Here is a 21442-nt window from a genome sequence, read left to right as displayed (position 1 = left end):
CACTAAAAACTGTGCATGCAAATTTGGACACATGCTCAATTTGCCTGCACAATTTAATAGAATAGCAAGCCGATTAGCTTAAATAACTGATCTTAATGAGTAATTTTTGGCGTAAATTGATTTTAATTAAAATTTAGGTGGATAAATTTAGGCACGGGATCCACACCTACATTTTTCATGTGAATCCAAAAAGGGAGCACAGACATGGGTGGATAGAGGGTGTTTCACCAAGTTACATGTGCAGTTATAGAATAAGGGGGAGGGATCCTTGCTTTATTTAGAAGTGAGGATTTGCACCACATAAGAACATAAGAATTGCTGCTGCTGGGTCAGACCAGTGGTCCATTGCGCCCAGCAGTCTGCTCACGTGGTGGCCCCCAGGTCAAAGACCTGCGCCCTAACTGAGACCAGCCCTACCTGCGTTCATTCTGGTTCAGCAGGAACTTGTCCAACCTTGTCTTGGTATAAATTATCACAGTTATCACTGCAGAAGTTAGGCACTGTTCCTTGTGCTATGTGCTATTTTATAAATGCACTCAATCAAGATAGTAATAATACTCAAACTCCTAATATGAGCCAACAATGAAACTAAAAAGTAAAAAATAGAACAGGCATATACATAGAGACGAAGACTAAATGCCTCAAGTGCCCAGGGTCAGCGGCCAGAACTTATCAAGGCCGTTAAACCCACAACTGAGCTATCATCGGTTACTGTCTTATTTTCTCTATATGCCTTTTTTGCTTCTAATCTTTATGTAGATGTTTTATAGATGTTAATTTCATCATAAATTAGTTGTCACTCTAGTTAAATGCTGTAGATGTGTGGTATTTAGCTCGGGTAAACAACTGCCCAGCGAACTTCCCACACTCCATTCCACAGACAGAAGATCTCCGTTTCACTCTCTATACGTTTCTAAGACGGTCATTTCCCTCTTAATAAGTTAGTGGGAAACATAACTACGGATTAAAGCATATATGGAAGCTAATCCTTATGCTGTTCTGAAGAAGCTCTTAGAAACGTATAGAGAGCGAAACGGAGATCTTCCGTCTGTGGAATGGAGTGTGGGAAGTTCGCCGGGCAGTTGTTTACCCGAGCTAAGTACCACACATCTACAGCATTTAACTAGAGTGCCAACTAATTTATGATAAAATTAACATCTATAAAACATCTACATAAAGATAAATAAGACAGTACCCGATGATAGCTCAGTTGTGGGTTTAACGGCCTTGATAAGTTCTGGCCGCTGACCCTGGGCACTTGAGGCATTTAGTCTTCGTCTCTATGTATATGCCTGTTCTATTTTTTACTATTTTATAAATGGCATGTAACTTTGAACACTGTTTATAAAATAGTATTTAGTAGTTTTCTTCGGTGCTGATTTTTTTTAGGAGCTGTACGTAAAAAATCTAGTCCTTGTACTTGTGTCCTTTTATGAAATAAACAAGTTGGTTTTACATCAGTGTTCTTCAGTGGAGTGCTCATTGTCGGTTCCCACTTCCTTTTGTACTGTTTTATACCCGTCGGTGTTCTGTCCTGTTGGACTTTTTGGTGTTTACTTGTTTTTAAATGTCACATGAATAAGTAGAATGATATCATCTGCATATGTATAAAAACTTATGTCCAGGTGGGAGAAAGTGTTATCAAATGAACTCATCAAAACATTATAAAGAATAGGGATGAGGTAGGACCCCTGTGAGACTTCATCCAAGGCTCACTGAGTATTCTAGTTGTTTTACTTTATAGGTTCTTTCAGTAAAAACAAACAAACCTTGAACCAGGTAATCCCTGTCTGAAATACCTATTTCACAGTTACCAGTAAGAGCGAATGATTCACTACATCAAAAGCAGTAGAAAAGTCAAACGGTAAGATTAAGCCTTGAGGACTCTTACCAATAAATCCCTAATTTTGTTTGTAGTACAATAGTTGTGTCATCCATGCCCCATGGGTACCTATGGGTACCTACCCATCCCTGTGTCATTCTCTAGAATTAGGTCCTAAATGCCTGCCTTCCACTTCACAAAGTGGGAACAAGAAAGAAGCTGAAGCCTACAAACCTATTACTGTGCCCAACATTAAACATTAACAACATTAAACTAATGGAAACAGTGCCAAAAGATTGAAAAGTATACCATAAAGTGTTAGCATGGTTCTCAACCCAGTCCTTGAGACACACCCAGTCAGTTGGGTGTTCAGGATATCCACAGAAACAGCCATGGTTAAATGATCCACAGAGACTAGAAGAAGTGGGTATATTGGCCAGGGCAGCAGCTTGGAGGTTGAAAGGAAGGCGGAGCTGGGGCCAGGACTGGTGGAGGGAAGGGGGTAAAATGAGTGCTGTAGTCAGGAAGGAGGAGAGTGCTAGATATGGGAAAGAGAGCAAGAGAAAGGAAGGAAGTTTTGTCCTTGGAAAGAAGAGATATATGTGGGTATGAGAGAGTAAATATGAAATTGACCATTTTCATAATTTTGTTAAAGTAATTTATGAGCTTATCTGTTGTCTGAGGTATTACAGCTATGCTTTAATTTGAACACAGTTTACTTAAACACTTATCCTGCTTTCTGATTTTTCAAACTGTTCAAAACAGTGTATATCATGATAGTTTTTAGTTGGTTATATTTTATTGTTCTTAAATCTAAGTTAAAAACTCCTAAGAAGACACCTGATACCTACACCCTTCCTCTCCCAATGACCTCCGTTAACCAAAGAGTGAAAAAATAATATAAATCAACAACAGATAAATTCTATCTCACGTCCATTAGAGAAGGACATCATGTTTGGGAAGATCAAAGGAACCAGGCGAAGAAGGTGACCTGCAATCAGATAGGTGGATAACCATGGGGATGTCCCTGGAGAACTTTACTGGACTAGCACAAAACTGAGTTCTCTTTAGATCTGTAATTCATCAAGTCGCTAGGACTCGAACACAAGTCTATGGTACCCAAAAATCCATGGAAGAGCTAGGTTTTTAATTTCCTCTGAAAAATTCTGGAATCTTGCTCTAACCTTAGCTGCTCTAGAAGTTGAGTCCACTACTTGGGAATAACCACTGAATAGGCTTGAGCTCTACATCTCACCTTCCTCATCGCATGATGATAAGGATCAATAACTTGCTACCTGATCACGCACATACTGTGCTGAAGGGCCAGATGCTAATTTGAAGATGAAAAACCTGTTAGTCACCAAACAAGAAAGAGACTTGATGGGGTCATCATCTTTGATAACCATAGGAAGCCAGTCAATGTGATAAATCATTTTGAAAAGTTAATAATATATCTGAGTATAAAAGCAAAGTATCACTAGTAGAAAGGGGGAAGTAATATTACCTCTCTACAAGTCTCTGGTGAGACTCCAGCTTGAGTTCAGTGTTCCGTTCTGGAGACCTCATCTACAACAGCTCATTTATCAAGTTATAGAGCATTCAAAGGAAGATCACCAAAATGATGCATGGACTGCACTATGCCCTATGCACGCTGTCTAGAAAAACTGAAAAGAGAAATATGATAGAAACATGTAAATATCTAGCAGGCTTAAGAAGGAAGCAGGTATTGTAGAATGAAAAGGTCATGGATAAGGGAGGATCATATGAATCTGAAGGCAGGGAAACTGAGAAGAGATGTGAAGAAATATTTTCACTGAGAAGAGTGATAGGCAATGGAACAGACTGAGTAGAGGTGATATAAGGAGAGCTACCAAGTTATATAGTTCCAGAAGGGACAATTTTTGACCCATCTGAATTTTCAATTTACATCCCTATGTATTTGTAGTGCTTGATTTTCCCCATTGAAATCAGTGCTGTAGTTAATCAGAATGTAACAAGGTGGGGTTATCAGAAATCCAATACAAGCCTAAACATCCCTTAGAAATGAGTAACTTGATAGCTTTGCAGGAGCCAAACCTGTTGCAGAATTTAATTATAATTTTGTTATGTATTTTGAATGTACTAAAATTATATAGTATATTTGATTATGCATTTAGGGGGATATTCTAGAAACAGCGCTGAAACTTAGGCGCTGGTAGGCACCCTACTGGTGCCAAAGTTAATCAAGAAATGCCATTTAAAATGATACAATGAGAGCACCTATTGGTGCCTAAATAAAAGGCGCTATAATTGCACCTACGAAAGCACTTCATGGCACTTAAAGCTACTATGAGCATAGCTAACACAGAAGTGGCATTAGGTGCTATAAAGCACCTACATAGATGCAATTCACAACAAAGATAAGTGCCAGAAATATAGGCCTGGAAAACCCTGGCCTAAATTCCAGCACCTACCTTTCGTGGAGATGTGGTTCTCTATAGGGTCCATTGCGTGATTGACATGCAATTGGCAGCCAATATCGACGCCCTATATAGAATCTGTTGCTTAATGTTGCTGTAAGCCACATTAGATTAGATCAGTGGTTCTCAACCAGTGTGTTGGAATACATTAATGTGTCTCCCACAGAACACTTTCACTAACACATAAACTCTACTAATCATAGAAACATAGAAACATAGAAAGATGACGGCAGATAAAGGCTATATAGCCCATCAAGTCTGCCCACACTATTTACCCACCCTCTTAAGTCTTCTGACCCCTTAAAATATAATTGTAATTATACTGTCACTCTACTGACCCGCTCATTCAAGTCCTAGTGACCCTATCCCTTGGCATGACCTCGTAGGGATCCCACATGGGTATCCCATTTGTTCTTGAAGTCTGGGATGCTGCGTGCCTCGACCACCTGCACTGGAAGCTTGTTCCAATGCTCGATCACTCTCTCCGTGAAGAAGTACTTCCTGGCGTCTCCACGAAACTTCCCTCCCCTGAGTTTGAGCGGATGTCCTCTTGTGGTCCTCTGTCTCCAAGAGGTGGAAAGTGTCACCAAAAATGTGCTTTCCTTAACAACCCTCTGTTTCTCCAAGCTGGAGAGACCAAAAACCCAGAAAGTCAAGTACCCCTCATAACTGGCCCCTCTTTCTGCTTTCCCACTTCCCCAAGGGTAGGCAATTCTGGTCCTCGAGAGCCGGAGTCAGGTCAGGTTTTCAGGATATCCACAATGAATATGTATGAGATGGGTTTGCATGCACTGCCTCCTTGAGATGCAAATCTATTTCATGCAAATTTATTGTGGATATCCTGAAAACCTGACCTGGCTCCGGCTCTCGAGGACTGGAATTGCCTATCCCTGCACTACCCTAATGATAGCTGCTGCCACCAGCCCCAACTGGAAATGTTGCAGATCTGCTGTCCATAGGTTCTGTTTACTGCATAGTTTTTGAAGAGCATATTTGCAAGATTTTGTGTTACTTCACAATATGGCAGTGGAGGGATTGCATTACTGATACTGAAGTGGCACCATAATTTGAATATACAGTGGTACCTCGGTTTATGAGTGCACCGGTTTGCGAGTGTTTTGCAAGACGAGCAAAACACTCAGCAAACTTTTGTCTCATAAACCGAGCATTGCCCCGATAAACGAGCACTCAGCAATGGTGGCCCAGGGGTGAGTACCTGCCTGCGGGTGCTACACAGCGATTCGAAAGAGGTGCCTTCCTTGCCTCGGGGTCCCCATGCGGCTGCCCTCCAGCTTTGGCGATGCCTCTGCCATCCGTCAGTGCTCTCCCGGCTCCCATCTAAACCGGCCGCCATCCTGAATGAGCATGCGTGACTTCACCTCTTTCCTCTCCTATGTCAGCCGCTGCCCCGACAACACGCTCACCACATACAAGCACGCAGGATGTCCTGTATATTCAAATTATGGTGCCACTTCAGTATCAGTAATGCAATCCCTCCACTGCCATATTGTGAAGTAACACAAAATCTTCATTTTTCAACCTCATGATTGTAAAGTGTCCAGTGTCAACCTAAATGCAAGAATTGAAGTTGTTTGAAAGTTTTTGGAAGTTTTTGAAAGCATACATTACCATTAAGAGCTTTATTCAGTTCAGTTTTTTACTTACTCGCACCCTTGAGTGGGAATTGCTTTTGCATTTATTAAGCAATGATTGGAAGATAAAACTCTTTCGTCCAAGAGGGGGTTTCCTCTCCCTCTTTAGAGTTACATTTCTCTGAGCAAATTTTTGCATAGCAGTTTCTGCTCTTGAGGTGTGTTAATACACAGAGTCAGTTCTTTTCTTCAGCTAAAAATTTTTCTGACTCCTTGGTTACTTTGTCCCTGCCATAGTGGAAACATAGGTCCAGAGAGTGTAGGCATCTTTTCGGCCAGCCTTACTTCAAAAATGTACGGGGGCAGGTCAGGGATTCAGGAGGTCAGTGGCAGGAAGAAGTGGGCATCCCTCCTGCCACTCTTCACTTGGGGGTGTTGGGTGTTTGAGAAGGCTGGCAGCAAGAGGGAGAGAACATCCCTTCAGCCAGTCTTCGTTTGGAGGGTTGTCAGGGGTTCAGGAGGGCTGGTGGCAAGAGGGAGTGGGCATCTCTCCTGCCACTCTTCGCTTGGGGAGATGTCAGTGCTTTGGGGGAGCCAGCGGCAGGAGGGAGTGGGCATCCCTCCGTCACTCTTCGCATGAGTGGGGTATTGATACTTGGGGGGGGTTGGCGGCAGGAGGGAGTGGGCACCCCTCCTGCTGAATTCAGGGGTTGGTGTTGCCGCAGCTGGTTCAGCTGATCGCGGTTCATGGAGTCATGCCGACTCTGCTGATCGGGGATTCCCTTGCCACAATCAGCTCAGCTGTCCATGTTTACCTTTAACTTTTGAAATGTAGGCCAGCATTTTGCTGGCCTACATTTCAGGCATTTGTTGTAGCTCTATGGAGAAACCTAAGGCTGCTTAAACTCGCCTAAGGCCACTTCTGAGCAAAACCATGCCCATGCCCAGCATTTGGTGAGCTTAGGTGCCCCTACCCATCTTACTAGACCCCTGACAAATGCCTATAGTGTAGGTGTCCTGCCCGGGAGAGTTTTTTTTCCTAAAAATGTGCATCCCAATTGGCTGCCAGACGGTAGTAGGACGCCTACAGTCACCTACAATCAGGACATCCATTTATAGAACATAAGAACATAAGAAGAACATAAGAAGTTGCCTCCACTGGTCAGACCAGAGGTCCATCCTGCCCAGGGGTCCGCTCCCGCGGCGGCCCATCAGGTCCGTGACCTGTGAAGTGGTTACTGACCACTTCTATAACCTACCTCAAGTTCTATCTGTATCCCTCTATCCCCTTATCCTCCAGGAACCTATCCAAACCTTCCTTGAACCCCTGTACAGAGTTCTGGCTTATCACCTCCTCCGGAATCTTGTTCCATGTGTCCACCACCCTCTGGGTAAAAAAGAACTTCTTAGCATTTGTTCTAAACCTGTCCCCTTTCAATTTCTCCGAGTGACCCCTAGTGCTTGTGGCTCCCCACAGTTTGAAGAATCTGTTCTTATTCACTTTCTCTATGCCCTTTAGGATTTTGAAGGTTTCTATCATGTCCCTTCAGAATCGGCCCCTAAGTAACTACTGCTTTAAACCCAGTTCTACATAGCTAGATCTCTGTGTTCAGCAAAAAAAACCCTGCACATCTTAAACACCAAACACAATTAGTGAAGACATACATAGTTGTTGTAAATGTTTGTTTTATGCAGTTATATGATGGAGTGTGATTGTGTGCATTCTAGGTGGGCTTGTGTGATTCTCTCTCTTCAAAATACTGAAAGACATCGATAAAATAGAGCAGAAAAACAAATTATTTACATTGTCCAATGTGACACGGACAAGAGGACATGGTTTGAAGCTAAGGGGTGACAAGTCCAGGACAAATGTCAGGAAGTTCTGCTTTACGCAGCGAGTGGTGGACGCATGGAATGCTCTTCCACAGGAGGTTATTAAGGAATCCACTGTGCTAGGATTCAAAGGCAAATTAGATGCACATCTCCTTATGAGAGGCATAGAGGGATATGGGTGATTAGAACAATCAGGTGTATACCTGACTGGGCCTCCGCGTGTGCGGATCGCCGGACTCGATGGACCATGGGTCTGATCCGGAGATGGCAATTCTTATGTTCTTATGTTCTGGTTTGGCAGTTGTTAAAGTGATAAAGGAAAGCTATTGCCATTGCTGTCTGTACTGTCATATTCTCAGCAATGTGATATTAGTGGCCTGGAGAATAAAAAACCATTTAAATATATCAAGTATTTTCAGATGTTCCATAAGTAGCTAGGCAAAAATGATTTTAAAATACGTATGTACTGTATTATGAATAGGAAAGATTTCAGAATTTTGCCTAGCTGCAGCTTTCTTCCTTTTTAGACAGTCTTATGATGCAATTTCTGAAGCCCTGTATAAATTTCATGCAAACAACACAGCAAACTAAGGAAGGGTCAAGGCTTAAAATCATTGGGACTACCTAAGTCCTATGTGCCATGCAACTATAATCTGACTTTTCAGTTCTACTGTCTGTCCTAACCATGGCCAGGGTAGATGTGACTGTAATTGCAACTCTAACCCCCTCCAACCTGTGACAAAAAAAGCAGAAGTCCTCTCTGCAGAACTTGTCAGATTTGTTTGTACTTACGTACATTGCAGGCTGCTAGTCACAATCCTCTGCATGTCCACTGGCCCTCCTTGGTTTGCAAATAATCACAACAAATCTCTCTCTTTTTGTCCCATATCTTCCATTAAAAAAAAAGTATATATAAAAAACAGAAACGTGAGCTTGGCAGCTCAGTGTGGTATGAGGTTTATTTCATCAGCCCAGTGCCATTCTGCAGCTGAGAAACCTTCAGTTACAAGGCAAGGCTCTGGCCAGGCAAGGGAGGAGAAGAAATGACAAGCCCCAGTGCCCCTCAGTAGGAACGTTTTGTAAGGGCTGTATAAGGGGAGGATGCTGGGAGAAGAAGGTGGGCCTCAGCTAAGGGGGGGATAGGTGGGTGGGAAGAGGCACATACTGGAATTGTCAACAACAATCTCTACCCCCTGCCTAAGCCCAGTGTTTTTGCAGATGTTTATAAGTATGTGATTTGCCTGGGATTGGGGCATCCCATGGAGACTCATGGGAAATTCTCTCCTCCCTACATGTGTTTCACTTTAATCATGGGGTCACAGAGGCCACAAGAAACTGCAGGTAAAATGTCTTCATTGTGGAAAGAAAAATATTTCTTTATTTCCTGCAATATGATGTCTTTGGCACAGTTGCTCAGTTTACTTTATCCTGAAACCCATGTCTGCTGGGTACATTATGGGTCTAGGCAAGAGGCAAAGATGGTGATCTTCTACTGTCTGTTAGGGCTCAGTGCTGGAGTCCTCAGTACAGAGAAAGAACACCATGAGTTCAAATCTCAGGTCCCCACCTACATTATACAAAGCTTTGCCCTTAAAAGAAAAGCTGAAGAGGAAAAAGACAAAACACTTTTAAAACGTCCTATATTTTGTGCAATACTTTTCCCATACACTTCTCACACCCCCAGGACAAGCTGGATACATTTAGCCAGCAAAAGCTGGACAAAATGCACAATACAGTCGGCTGCAGTGCGTTATTGGAAGACTTTCCATGGAATGAAAAATGTTTAGGTTTCCCATTTGTTGTTAATGGAGAATAGAAATTTAATGTCCTCTAAATAGTCAAGCATTTTCTCCAAGTAGGTGAAGGTAGGGCAGTAAAAACTGATTCTACACCCAACCCCTAGTATCATTATGAATTAGTGTGTGTCTGTGAAAGGATATTACCATTTATTCCCAGGACTGGCCTCTGCATAAAGAGGAGAGGAAGAGACAGCTATTGGCAGATCATTGTTAAATGTCTGGATTACCTTCCTGTGCCTAGGGAAGCAATACTGAGAAAGGGGTAGATGTTTGGATTCTACTCTATATAATGTACATGCCATTTTACTGGAAATCAAAGGACTAGAAGAGACCTATCTGAGCATAAAGAAGGTTTCTCATAACTTATGTCTGTGGGTTAAATGTAAAATATATGCTACTTCCGTGCCAGTGCTGAAGTACTGAACATTAGAAGTTTTCAGTGTCTTAGGCCACAGCATCACACCAACCCGGCTGCTTCACTATGTTGCAGTATGCTACCCATTTTTGCCCTTGCTTTCAGGTTGATTAAGGAGGGATACCCAAGATCATATTCTAGACACTAGGCTGTTTGTGGTAAAAGTGTTGGGGTAACTCATGCAAATTGTAAGTAGGTTACTGCAATGGGGGTTGCTGTCCTCCAGAAATGATAGCAGAGGGAATTTTGTACCAAAATTGAGTATAGTTGACAGGTGGTTCTCAAGATAACTGCCCCAAAAATGTAGCCTGCATAATGCCTTAGCAGCGATCTTTCCAACCTTCAACAGAAGCTGTGTTTCCTGCCTAACAGTCACCAGCCACAATAAGAAAGTGCCAAGGAAAACTGCATGATTGGCTTTTACATATTGCCTGTGAAATCTTCTGCAATGGAAGGGCAGCAGCTAGTACCTGATTGAGGATTAACTGTGAACTTAAATGTTGATGATTTGTCTTTTTATTGTATTGTTTTTAGGCATTATGTATGTGATACTGTAAACCACCTAGGAACTAGATGGTATAGAAATGTCAAAAATAAATAAAATAGTACCATAATACATACTTTGAAAGAGGTTCCTTCTTTTTATTCACCCCAAATTTTAGTGTGTGCACACTAATGTGAGATGCATTATAGCTCGTGCTGCTTAGATCTTGCTTTTCTAATGCCCCAATTGACCTTACAGACAACTCTTGCTCTCAGTGCCCACTCCAGTGATTTACGGACAATACTATTAATATTCGCAAACCCCTACAAAGGAGATAATGTAGTGTTTAGAGTATGTAATTAAGGGTAATGACCTATAAGTTTCAATACTAGCTCTTTATTTCTCTTTGTCTTATCCTCTATAATAAAACCTTAACCTTATTATAAAGAATGATTCTTTATGGAAAACTTGTGCCTTAAGTGTCTGGCGGTCGCAACCACAACCGCCTTCAGCTATCACCTCCTCTAGCACCGGACACACATGCACAAGCTGCACTGCCTCCAATGGTTACTTTACGTTCTGGAACATTGCCTACCTCACTGCTGTAACCTCACGCTTTCCTGCATCTGTACGCGATTGTCCACTCCACTCCACCTCACAATCGCGTACAGATGCAGGAAAGCACTTGCGTGAGGTTACAGCGACCGCCGGACACTTAAGGCACAAGTTTTCCATAAAGAATCATTCTTTATAATACCGAGGGCCTCAAAATAGTACCTGGCGAGCCGCATGTGGTCCATGGGCCACGAGTTTGAGACTACTGGATTAAACCCACAGCAGCATTATTCCTTCTCTTGTGAAAGTCCCTATAGATAGCTGTCTCTCAGAGATAGCTTATTGCTTTCTCCTGGATTTGTGGAGCCATCCAGAAGCAGCCACTGATTATTCAAGAGCTCCTGCTTCTACAGCTGATTGTTTAATGCTCTCCTCAGCTCTTGGGATGATCCTTTGCTAATGCGACAAAGGGGCATACAGCCCATAGGCATAACCCAAATATGCTCCTGATTTTAAGTGTAATTTTTTTAAGCTCAGAGAAAGATGAAAGAAATTCATTCAACTGTGATAAGCATATTGGCCCTGATTCTATAAAAGGCGCCTAGATTGGCAGTGCTTAGCCGAGTTTCAAGTGGAATTCAGAATCTGTTAATTAGCTTAATTGGCATGGTAATTGAAAACACTATTAAAAACCAATTAAAACATTTTTTAAATGATTAATTTAAGTTCTGTTACATCCCTTCCAGATTCAGTATACTAGGTGTTCAATCCCTTCCCACGAGCCAGGAGTTTTAGAAATTCAAACACTTTTCTGAGCACATGCTCCTCCTACCTTTGAGAGAGGGTTAGAGCCCCCTACAGTTTCAATTTCTGCAAGCAATCCATGCAGAAGTCTTCTGCTCTGCTCTGCATCTTTATCTTATTTTTTTCACTTAAAGTTCATCTTTTTTGGTGGCTTGAGTACCATGAGAGTTCTTTGCATTAGTCCTCTGTCAGAGGAAAGGACGCAGTCCCACTGAGCCGGATTTCTGCTTCACAGAGAGATTTGGGTGGACCTGTGGAGCCTGCACAGACTTGGGGTCCATTCCCCTGGGAGCTCGCTTGCCTTCTGACCTTGTCAAGGGTTTAAGCGCGGCCTGTGTGCTTCTTGAGTAAAAGTCCCTCCAGGTTTCAGGGCGCAGGCTGTGCTTCCTGTCCCTGGTCATGTGGAGTGGTTTTGTGGGGGTGGAGGTTACAGTTGGAGTCCGTCCAACTGGCAGTCCAAAGATCTTCAAATCTGGTCATTTGTAGCAGTTTCTGAGGCAGAAAATCCTTTTTTTCCATTCAGCTGTAATGTAACAGAGCTGACAGACATGCACTTCACAGACTGTTAAGTACACCGCCATTATTTCTTATAGGAGCTTTGGGGCGGTCTTTCATTTTTCAGAGTTTCTAAGGGTAAGGTTCAGGTCTCCCACCTCCCCAGACCTCAAATTGCTATTTTTTATTTTTGCCATTTTGGATTTTTATTGATCTTTTTTTCAAAGTTTATTTTATTGGATTTTATTGATCTTTTTTTCAAAGTTTAATTTCTGCCTCAAAACCGCTCAATTTTGTTAAAAATTGTTTGGGAGGGACTCAGCCTCTAATCTGTCGAATGTGTGCATGAATTGTGCCAGATCAGCAACCGTGTACCGCATTCCACAGCATTCTGGGGGCAGGAGCTTTGGGCTTTGCCTCCTCCAGGTTCTCTAGGTCTGGAGAGCCGGCCTGGGTCCGTGTTTCAGAAAAAAGTCTTGCCCAGAGGCTGTTCTCGAGTCTGGCACCTAATCTAATCTAAGGCTTGGCTTTATATACCGAGTCATCATTCTAAGAAAGCTCGACCCGGTTTACAATAGTTAACTTAACAAGTAAAAACCGTAAGAAATAATGGCAAAATTTCAAGAAAATTAATTTTCAAAGTGTTTAGCAAATAAAGTGGTTTTTAAAGATATATGAAAAAATTTAAACGAACCAGAACTCCTTAAAAGAAACTGAAGATCATTCCAAAGTTTAGAAAACTTAAAAATCAAAGATTGACTAAAAATCTTGACTACTTTAATCCCTTTTCTGGAAGGAAGGGATAACTTAAGTTGTTGGATGCCTCTTGCAAAAGAGAATCTGTAAACATTCCAAGATAAAGGAATAAGAGGAGTAAAGATACCTTATAGGATCTTGAAAGCAACACAAGCACATTTAAATTGAACTCTAAAATAAACCGGGAGCCAATGAAGACTCTGGAGCAATGGAGCCACATGGTCAAATTTACGTTTCCCAAAAATCAATTTCACAGCAGTATTTTGAATCAATTGCAATCTATAAAGGCAGATTTTTGTAAACGCCTGTCTTCTGAGTCTAGGGACTCCTTTGGCATCATGTGGGCACCTCAGGGATATGAATTTTCCCCGGACTTTATTCAGGTCCTCTGGAAAATGTATTCTTCAGACCCAGCTCATTTGATGCAGCCAGCGGGCACGTTGGTTTCTTCCAAGCCAATTGTACCAGTCGCAGAGATCCCTGTTCAGGAGCCCTGTCATCCGGTTATGACAGAGCTCGATTGCATTAGTTGCCATACGGATATTATGCCTCTTCTGTCTCCTGACACACTTTCTATTTTAGATCCTGCTGATATACTTCCTGGAAAGCTTTCCAACAGTGTGGACTTTTTAAGAATGTCTCTGTCCACCATTTTATTGCTGAGGTTGTAAAAGAACTTATTGGAATCTCCACCTTCCACGTCACAGTGTTCATTCATGGACCGTTCTAATGTGCCGTCCTCCCTTTTACCATCCCATCCGCAGCTTCTTGGCCTGATTACGGAACAATGATATACCCCAAAAAGCTCTTTCTGGCTCTCTAAGGCTATGTCTAAATTTAATCTGCTGACTCCTGATTTTCAGCAGTTTTTTGAGCAACCTAAGGTGGATTCCGCCATGGCCTAGGTTACCAGGTGTGCGGCCCTCCCTGGCGATGGAGGAGCAGTGCTTAATGACTTCCAGGATCGTAGGATGGGACATTATATTGAAAAAGCTTTTTGAAGTGGCTTCTTCAGGTATCTAGGCAGCGGAGGCAGCTTCCCTTGTGGCGCATGCCTGTTACACAAGATTGCGCATTACGGAAGTGGATGCCTCTCCCCAGCTAGTGATGGACAGTGTGGATGTGAGGGATGGCCTTCATGCTATCATACGATTTCTTAGTAAGGTTGCAGCTTACATGGTGTCTGCGTGCCTGAACCTTTGGATCCGTCCTTGGGCTGGGATCGCTGCCTCCAAGGCTACTTTAAGCAGACTTCTTTTCAAGGGTCAGTTTCTTTTTGGGAAAGGCCTAGATAATCTCATGGCTAGTGCTGCTGATTGCCGCCCTAAGTCTCTCCCTGTGAACAAGTCTCGCAGGACTTTGGGAGGGGACCAGGGATCCTCAGGCTCTTCCACCCAAAAATATTCTCAGAGATAGTGTCCTCATTACAACATTTCCAATTCCAGACATTCTCAGGCATCCGGATCCCAGGCAACTACTGCTCCTAAAATTTATTTATTTTATTTATTTATTTATTTAGATTTTTATCCCGTTCTCCCAGTAGCTCAGAACGGTCTACAGATAACATACACAATGGAGAGTAATTAGACAAATAACATGTTCTATAGGTTAAATGTTTGGACATACAGGACTGCGAAGTAGTTAAATACAGGGAGTATACAGTAAATTAAGAGAAGAGTTTAAGTATATGTAGTTTAGTTTAGTATCAGTCGTTTAGTTTGGTATGAGTAGTTTAGTTTAGTACTGTTAGTTGAGTTTCGGTACAGTTTATCAGAGTACAGACTAAGAGAGGACTGTACTGAAATTTAGGGAGAAGTTGGACAGGGGAGGGAAGAGAGAGGGGGGGTTTAAGGGGGAGTGGGCTGAGGGTGACTTTTAGTTGAAGAGGAGGGTCTTTATCATTTTACGGAATGTCAATAATGATTTCTGTTGTCTGAGTTGTGGGGGGAGTTGGTTCCAGAGATGTGGAATGAAGTGGCTGTAGGATCGTTTGCGGGCAGTTTCTGAGAGGAGGGACCTTCCAGGGGGAATGCATAGGCGTATTTCCGATTTTGAGCGGAGGGTGCGGGTGGGTGTGTAGATGGGAAGCTTGGATTGTATGTAGGAGGGGGCAGTGGTATAAATTCTTTTGTGGGCTATTGTTAGGGCCTTGAAAGCACAGCGCTGGCTAATTGGGAGCCAGTGTTCAGCGCGGAGTGCCGGGGAGACAGGATCATGGTAAAAAGTCCCAATGATGCCAGAAGTTAGGGGGGGCTTCCTCAAATCGGATGCGTTGCTATCCGACGGATGACCCGACCAACCAGAGGCCATGGAGGGAACACATAAAGGAGCTCTTAAGCTGGCCAGTGCTGAACCAAGGTGTCCAGCCCTAAGCTTCCATGCTCTGTTCTTTGACTGAAGAAGTGCCTGACTCTAGAGTTCTATGCTGAAGCCATCAAGTCCATCTGGGGCTGATCCCAGATCTGCACAATCAGATGGAACACTCTGCACAAGACAGACCATTCTCATTGTCCATAGTATGCGGATCTCATTTGCCTTTAGCAGGACAGGAAGCACAAACTATCTCTTCATCACAACCTTCTTAGCCAGAGTCCGGTGTCCATGGAGAGCCCACAGCACTTTGGTCTTACGGCATGGCCTTGATGAGCTGCGGTTATTCAGATGTAATCATCTTGACGCTTTTGGAATCCAAGAAACCCTCTATTATGGCTTCTTATGCTAAGGCTTTCCAATAGTGGTGTGCTAAGGACTGCATGGAGCCTGAGTGAGCTCCCATTTAGGTTGTCCTGGCTTTTCTTCAGGCAGGCTTGGATAAGGGTTTAACTTTAAGGTTCAGATAGCAGGACTTTCATACTTCTGGACAATCAGGGGTTCTAGTTCGCTTACTGCTTATCCAGATGTCACCGGTGTCTGAGGGGGGCGCTTCATTTGTGGCCTCCCTTGCATCATCTTTTCCCTTTGTGGAATCTTAACATCATTCTTCAGGCTCTTGCGGAAGCCCCATTTGAGCCACTAAAGGATGCTACTCTTCTGGACCTGATGATCAAGACTGTCTTTCTGGTCGCCATTTTCTCAGCATGGCGTAATTCTGAGCTTCAATCTCTTTCATGCAGAGAACCCTTTCTCTGACTTATGGACATAGGAGTAGTTCTCTGTACTATACCTTCCTTTCTATCAAAGGTGGTTTCTGCTTTCCAGGTCAACCAGGAAATTAATTTACCTGCATTTCATTTCATACGCTTGGAGCAAAAGGATCAGGTTTTACGCAACTTGGACATCAAGAGAGTCTTGCTCCATTATATGGAGAGGACTAATGATTTTCATCTTTCTAATCACCTCATTGTCCTGATTTCTCTATCTCAACATGGTAGGCTGGCGTCTAAGAACTCGATTACCTGTTGGATTTGTAAGGCCATATCTTTGACTTACATTGCCCATAACAAACAGCCGCCGATTTCCCTTAAGGCCCACTGGACTAGAAGTGTTGCTGCTTGATGGACAGAGTCTCGCATGATTCATCCAGATGAAATTTGCAGGGTGGCTATTTGGTCCTCTCTTCATATCTTTATCCAGTTTTACTGGGTAAATGTGGCGATTCGCTCTGATGCTACTTTTGAGACCTTGGGGTTGCGGGCAGGTTCTTCTTTCCCTCCCTAGATGCAGCCATTGCTTTGTTATGTCACCTTGCACACTGAGGGCTAGATTCTTAAAAATTTGCGTTAAACACTGATGGGCTGCTGTCACAGCCATTATTGTAGTGATTACAAAAAAAGGGAGCTAGAGTTGTCTGGCTTTCACGTTTTATATTGCAACGATATGTCAAACCATTGATACTCAATATATGCAATATTACCCACTTCCGTGCATATGCTTTAAGGATATTCGGAGAAATTCTGTGGTCTGAAGAGCTGCTAAATCATCATGAGATCATTAAGCTTTTTACTTTTTTCTTGTTGTTTACGTTATTTTGTGTTTTAAATATATAGTAATAAGTTAGATACAAAATTTAACATCTTTAAACAATTTCCACTGAAGCACTTATCTTTTTATGGCTTCAGCTTCTACTTCAACTTTGTCGGCTGGGGACATCTACTGACATGTTTTGGCTTTTTCAAGGCAGTTCCCTAGTATAAAAAATAAAGAATATACTCGTATTCCCACTACATTTGCCTTGCTCAAGTGTATTATACATAGATAATTATACTTTTAAAGTGCTTACCATTTGTGTTATCACCTGCACATCTACACCCGATCTTACTTAGGGTAAGTTGCTGGCAGCTTGTATTTATATGCGTTTATTGAGAGTCCTCTATGACATCATTACGTTTGAAGATCTTAGCAGTTTCTATACTTGATTTTCTAAATTCTATCTTCAAGAATTCTTTATCATTCATATTTTCAACTGGACGAACTAGAACCCCCCCCCCCCAACTTTTGAAAGGATTCAATTGAAATTATATTAAAGTGTTCTACTCTATTTCTAAATTTAATCCATTAGGGTTCACAGTGTCTAGTTCGTCCAGTTGAAAATATGAATGATAAAGAATTCTTAAAGATACTGTTGAAGACCACTGCATTTCTCTTAATATCCTTAAAGCATTTAAAGTATATGCAGGGAAGTGGGTAATATTGCATATATTGAGTATCAATGCTTTAAAAAAAAGCGAGTCATTCTCCAACCAACCTCCCAATTCCTTGTGTTTAGGCACCCCTTACCTCCCTGACCTGACTCTATTCCCTTCCTTCTACCTTATTTTAAAAAATCTAGGACATTCCACTACCCTACATGACCCCCCTTCAATCCCACTGTCTAAAAAAAAAAAAAAAAAAATTCCCTGGTGTGTAATGTCACCTCCTATTCACCCAACCTTCCCTCAGGTCATACCTTAAAGGAGGTAGGAGCAGTGCCCACTTGCTCCTAGAGAATGTCATGGGGACAAAATTTGTCCCCATCCCCGTGAATAACAGCGGGAAACCTAGTGTCTATCTCAACCTCAATCCTTCTACACCAGCATTCTTCAATGCAAGGCAATGAAGATTGTGCACATTGTGCACATGCTCTCTCTCCTTAAAGAATGACACAGGGATGGTTTCCCGCGGTTAACAGCGGGAACAGGAACAAATTCTTTCCCCGTATCATCTGGTGCCACTATGATGGAAAATGGTGGTGCCCGGCCCCACACAGTGCATCCTGCCACCTTTACGATACAACTGGGGGAGAGGGAATCATATTGACCTAGGGAAGGGGTCAGGTGGGTGAGAGTTACCACTGCACAAGGAAATTGACTTTTTGTTAGTTGGGAGGAAGGAAGGGGGTCATGTTGGGTGGGGGGTGCCCTAGACCAGTGGTTCCCAACCCTGCCCTGGAGGACCACTAGCCAGTTAGGGTTTTGGGATAGCCCTAATAAATATGCATGAGATAGATTTGCTTATAATGGATGTGACAGGCATGCAGATCTGCCCCATGCATATTCATTAGGGTTATCCTCAAAACCTGACTGGCTGATGGTCCTTCAGGACAGGGTTGGGGGCCACTGCCCTAGACAGTGGGGAATTTATTTTTTTTAATGGGAGGGAGGGTTCATGGGGGGAAGGGGGATCGAAGGTGTTCAGGTTGGGTCAGGTCAGGTCTGGTCCAGTTTTGGGGCGGGGGTATTGGTGGTGCTAAAAACTATTAGGACAGGAAAGCAAGGTCAGGCTATGCTGCCCTGGACATGGTGAAAAAATTCTGGTGGTAGCGTATCAAAGGCTACTGTTTCCTTTTGTCCATTACGACAGCATATTTAATGGCCTCATGTGCATTTATCGGAATACAGTGTGCTGCCATGTATGCTGTGCAATTTAAACCTGCACTCATCTCTGTTGCTACATCTACCCCATGGTAACCACACAGCCGAGTTTGAGGTAGCCTTTTGCGTTAGCAACATGAGGATGAGCTAAAGAGAAAGGGCCAAGACCCTGAAATCAAATGGATAGGGGGAGGCATCCTAATTCTTGAAGTAGCCTCACCACTCTGTAACTCACTATTCTGTAAATGTCCAGGCATCAAATTGTTCTATACCCCACCCCACCCCACCCCACCCCCAACTCTACTGACTTCATTACAGATAAAAGATTGGATTAGTAAAGCCTAAGAGCAAAAGCTTCAAGACATTCAGCCCCAAGTATTTCATTTCCTGAAACTTCAGGAAAGGATAAGAATTGTTCTAGCAAACAACTGTGCAAAAATCGCCATCAGAGTTTTGAATGAAAGTACTAAATTTGAAGGATGGGGCAAAAGTTCTTTCCCTTCTGTTCCCCAGTGCACTCTACACAGGATGATATGAACAATGAGGCATTCCTTATTTAACATAATGTCCTTACTGGCCCGGCACCACTGCTTACTGCCTGGTTTACCTTTTAATGAATGTGTGCAGACATCTGCTGCGATTTCCTCCTTTTGCTCTTCCTGCTTCTTTCAGATAGGACTAATTATTTGGGATGTTTGTAAATCCATGGACAGGTGGTTTCAGTGGCTGTCACACCCTGTCAGTCTTTATATTCCTTTTAGTGGTTGACTGCAGAAATGTTTTTTCTTTTCACACTTTGTTCCTTTTCTTATTGTACCTCTTGGAAGAATCTTTGTTTTTCAGGGAATAATTCTGCCTTCTGATTTACCAGTGTGTCAACAAGTTAGTCTTTACTTCTGCTTTTCTCCCCACCATTTTCCCATTCCATTGCCATGTAGCTTCAGGAGATGGGCAGAGAGGTTGCTGTGAAACTGTATAAGTACAGTGTATTGTTAGAGGAGGGGTTGGCCCAATTTTTTCTTTTTGCCCTGAGAATGAATCTCTAGGGAGAGGTAAGAGAACTCAGTGATCAGCCTTCAGGAGGTAACCTATGGCAGTGCCCTGAGCCTTCACCTGTTTTCCTCTTCTGCATGAAATGAGTCTAGAGGTGTGGAAGGAAAAAATCAAGCGTGAGACTTTGGCTATGTAATAAGGATGATCCTTGAAGTCTTAGATTGAGGGCATCCCTGGCCAAAGCTGAGTTCCAGATAGCTGTGGCTAATGTGTACAAGGTGGTCTGCTTCTGCTGCTGCTGTCATCTGGACTTCCTCACCTGCAAAAGATGAATCAATAAGAGCTATTAGGTACTTAAAATCCCAGAATTCTATGGACCACTACACCACCCACTGCTAAAGTCACGAAAGAGCTTTAAAAGTTAGGCACCCAACATCTAGGCAGTACTCTGGTATTCTATAACAACAAACTGGTGTGCCTAATGCGTTTTAGAATGCTAGCATAAGTCAGCAATTGAATGTCTAAATTTAGGTGCCACCACTTAAGCTTGCTCTATGACAGGTGAAAGGGAGCGGGGTCATGGATTTGATTGCTTTTCTGTGGGTATAACCAAAGCAACTTTGCACATATGCAGGTAATTTTTTTTTGTCCCTAGTGGGCTCACAATCTAAGTTTTGTACCTAGGGCAATGGAGGGTTAAATGACTTGCCCAGAATCACAAGGAGCTGCAGTGAGAATTGAATATAGTTCCCCACTGCACTAACCATTAGGTTACTCCTCCACTCCACTGTCTGAATGCAGCAGTTAAGTACCTGACAGTATTCAAAATAGTGTCCACTTAAACAGTCAGAATGCCCATGACTCCCATGAACATCCTCTTTGCAGTTATGCACTAGAACACTTAAGCGCAAGTTATAAAATAGTGCCTAAGTGCATTTAGATGCCTGACTATCATTTCACTATAATTTTGGTACACTTCTCCCTCCGGATTCGCAAGGGATAGGAGCAGAGCCGGACCGCGAATGGGGAAATACCGCGAATATCTTCTGGTCTGGCTCTGACCCACCCCCGCCTCCCTCCTGCCTTCCCCCCGGCATCCCAGCCTTACCTGATGGTCTAGTGGGCTTTCGGGGCAGGAACGATCTTCCTATGCTCCTGCCCCGTGCAGATCGCCAATAGGAAATAGCTGCCGTGAGTTCCCGTAGTCTCTCGAGACTACGACAGGAACTCCCCACAGCCATTTCCAATTGGCGATCTACATGGGGCAGGAGCATAGGAAGATCGCTCCTGCCCCGAAAGCCCGCTAGACCACCAGGTAAGGCCGGGATACCGGGGCGAAGGCTATACTGTGGGTTTTTTCTTTTTTTCCCCCTCCCCAAAAAATTGCGAATGTGAAATCGCGATTGCCAAAACCGCGAATGGGGAGGGGGAAGTGTACTTAACTGTGTTAATTTCTATTTGAGTATGAAAAGTAAAGTTCATAATTTGTGCCTCAATTTTGTACACTGTATAGGGTAGGGTCACCAGATTTTACTATTGTAAAATCCGGACCCATGGCCCCGCCCCCAGGCTCGCCCAGTTACACCCAGTTCCCCCCAAGTCATTCCCTCTTCTGCCCCTTCAACCTGTTCTCATGCTCGGAGCCG

The 21442-nt window shown here is 43.0% G+C and overlaps 2 protein-coding genes across 5 annotated transcripts in view; one reads left to right on the top strand and one right to left on the bottom strand.

Moving 5' to 3' along the window:
• MACROD1 (mono-ADP ribosylhydrolase 1) overlaps window positions 1-21442 on the top strand; it is an 835512-nt gene that overhangs the window by 150096 nt on the left and 663974 nt on the right. The window lies entirely within an intron of this gene.
• FLRT1 (fibronectin leucine rich transmembrane protein 1) overlaps window positions 1-21442 on the bottom strand; it is a 307753-nt gene that overhangs the window by 7419 nt on the left and 278892 nt on the right. The window contains exons 2-3 of one of the 3 annotated variants that reach the window (XM_033956594.1): window positions 19411-20115; window positions 3327-3486 (exon numbers count right to left, since the gene is read on the bottom strand). The gene's annotated coding sequence lies outside the window, so the exon portion shown is untranslated. Of the gene's footprint in view, window positions 1-3326; window positions 3487-8498; window positions 8627-19410; window positions 20116-21442 lie in introns of those variants that run through there. The other 2 variants (XM_033956595.1, XM_033956596.1) reach the window with 2 other exon arrangements.

The sequence above is a fragment of the Geotrypetes seraphini genome, chromosome 8, assembly GCF_902459505.1.
Source record: "Geotrypetes seraphini chromosome 8, aGeoSer1.1, whole genome shotgun sequence".
Lineage (NCBI taxonomy): Eukaryota > Metazoa > Chordata > Amphibia > Gymnophiona > Dermophiidae > Geotrypetes > Geotrypetes seraphini.
Note: the sequence above shows the minus strand (reverse complement) of the source record. Positions and strands in the feature narration are given on the sequence as shown.